This window comes from Mobula birostris, chromosome 3, assembly GCF_030028105.1.
Source record: "Mobula birostris isolate sMobBir1 chromosome 3, sMobBir1.hap1, whole genome shotgun sequence".
NCBI lineage: Eukaryota > Metazoa > Chordata > Chondrichthyes > Myliobatiformes > Myliobatidae > Mobula > Mobula birostris.
The window spans coordinates 100,854,326-100,857,076 of record NC_092372.1 but is presented as its reverse complement, the minus strand read 5'-3'; the positions used below and the strand labels follow the sequence as shown (position 1 = coordinate 100,857,076).

At 39.1% G+C, this 2,751-nt stretch overlaps 1 non-coding gene across 1 annotated transcript; it reads right to left on the bottom strand.

Moving 5' to 3' along the window:
• Positions 1 to 243: 243 nt before the first annotated feature.
• Positions 244 to 406, bottom strand: LOC140195746 (U1 spliceosomal RNA). Its single transcript, XR_011885535.1, has one exon. It is a non-coding gene; the product is annotated as a U1 spliceosomal RNA (small nuclear RNA).
• Positions 407 to 2,751: the final 2,345 nt, after the last annotated feature.

Below are 2,751 nucleotides of genomic sequence, written 5' to 3'. Positions count from 1 at the left end.
GAATTAAAATGTGTGGCCACTGGGAGATCTTGCTTTCTCTGGCGGACAGAGCGTAGGTGTTCAGCAAAGCGGTCTCCCAGTCTGCGTCGGGGAAGGCCACATCGGGAGAACCGGACGCAGTATATCACCCCAGCCGACTCACAGGTGAAGTTTCGCCTCACCTAGAAGGACTGTCTGGGGCCCTGAATGGTGGTAAGGGAGGAAGTGTAAGGGCATGTGTAGCACTTGTTCTGCTTACACGGATAAGTGCCAGGTGAACGCAGTCCCCCACTACCACAAATTTTGCAGTCGAGTATCCCGCATTTAGGGACATCGCAGGCGTCAGCACATCCGAAGTGCAATGGGATAGCCTCGTCCTGGGAGAACCACCTTAATAATCACGGTCTCTCCCCTGCCGGGTAATCTCAAGAGTAGCAACAATTGACTGCTGTGATACTTTGTCTACATTAGCAGAAGGAGTACACAACCTTTCAAACTAGTCTCTCATCCAAATTGGCATCTCCAGCACATTTCTGAAATAATCTGTGGTTCTGTCCCTGGCCTCATCAGTCACCACTATACCCAATGAAATGAATTACAAGCAAGTCATGCCAGATCCTGAGGACCTTCCTAAAGAGAAAAGACAATTCCAGCAGCCAGTAACTGGACACACATTAATGACAACACCAGGATATCTGGTTGATTTCTTTAGGCCATTGTTCCAATTTTAGAAGCAACAGTACACAACTTGTTGAAGTTGCAGAGGTTCACAGGGAGTTGAATGACAGGTGCTGTTAGAATATGTGTTGACTTCAAGGCCTTTGGCCAAATTGATTCAAGGCTAATATTGCAGACGCCATTTGAGTCCTCAAAGAGTACCCATGGTACCCTACCTGCATTTTCAAACTTGTGTCTAATGTACATGATACATAGAGAATACTATGAAAGAAATCCAACTTTTTTTGCATTTCTATGGATGAACACTGTTTCCATTAATTGCCAAGAACTTGGGCTATAGGTCCACTGTTCACTCACTCCCAGTCCTTATGTGTAACTATCTTTCCTGATTTGTATATTGAAAGGATCTAGTGCTTGCATCAAGTCTTCATGCAGGTGACTTTAAGACTGTAGTGTCTACAGTGACGGTAAGTACGCAAAAACGTCACTCTCTAGCATTACTTACCGGCCAGGTGAGCACCCTTGAAATCTATGCCCCTTGGATTTCTCCATTGTTGAGGCCATTTTTAAATGCTGTGGCTGAGAGCTATTTAAATGGACAGTTCATCTTGAAAACCACAATTTTGGACATACCTGCAATGACCCCACTATTCTTTAAAATGGAAATCAATTCTTTCTTCCAAGTCAAACAAAAATCCTACTAAATGGTCAGTGATTAGGATTGAGACGATCACAATATTGAAGAAAGTATTGTGGTACTCTGAATTCTAATCTGTTCAATGATACAGAATGACCATTGTTTCAATTGTTATGCCTCTAATTTGGTAACACAGTCACTGATTCCGAAAATAAAGTGCTGCCCCTGCATTTTCTGTTTTTAGGATCACATGGCCCCAACATGCTGCTAATAAGCTTGGTCTGTTTGAAAGTCTGTTTTATCATGCAGTCTTGGGGATAACTGCTGAATATCTGTGAATCCTGAACTGTTATCTTAAAACTTGAGCATTGGTTAGAGACAATATCTTGCAGGAGTATTCGAGCCTTCTTTTGGAATGTTATGCCATTAGTCTATCTATTCCCAAAGAAACTGATTTTTTCATGCAAGCTTATGTATCCCAGAGTGAATCTTTAAAAACCTTATCTCAGCTGATTTGATCTTCTTGTCTTGCTTTAGTTTTTTTTCAATTACCTACCAATATCGAATGCTCCTATGTAAAAGGTACATACCACAGGATTATTCCAAAATAAATGCTTTGTTGGGTGTTTCAGTAGAGTTTGATTTAACACTGGGATGACATACATTCCTAGGTAACTGAGTTTGATATTCCAGTTTCCATTTTTGATTGCCAGTGAAAACAAAGCCAGGCTTGTTAATAAAGGTCAAGTGGCTTTTATCGCAAGCAGCATGTTACTAGAACTTTATCTAATTTATTAGAAGATTGGCAAAGTTATTGCTGACAGCAAATTTGTTTCGGAAACTCTTTATTGTTCAATAATTGCCAAAGGAGTGTACTTTATGCAAACCATGCTCCAAAAAGTACACTTAAGTAGGATTAATTCTGTAACATTCACTAGGACCAAACTTAAAATGATTAGAGAACTTTCACTGACATTTAAAGTATGTAGCTGTTTACACATCAGTAGATTCTGATGAATACCACATCATCTATTGGGGTGATAAATAATCTTGCATCATTTAAAAAATTAAATGTGCTGTTTCAACACACATGCTCAGATTTACATTGAACATTGTGGTTAAGTTTTTATTGCAGACTAGCTTATGAATGTCCTGTATAAAGACTAAGATTAATGCTTTTATGCACTAGACGGAGAGACCTTATTAATGTATGTTGTTCTAAGCATCCTGTATCCTTTACTCTTGTGTAATGGATGGACTATATCTTTCACCATTTAATTTAAAAGCCCATGACAGGTCCTTTCCTCATATAGATGTGTTTTTACAGATTTATTCTAAAGGCTTTAAGATATTCTTTTAAAAATGTAATTTCCTTTAACCTCCCTTGTGGATTCTACTTCCATTTATAACAACAGAGGAATTATACTTATGCTAATTTAGAGAAAGTGAAATGCAAA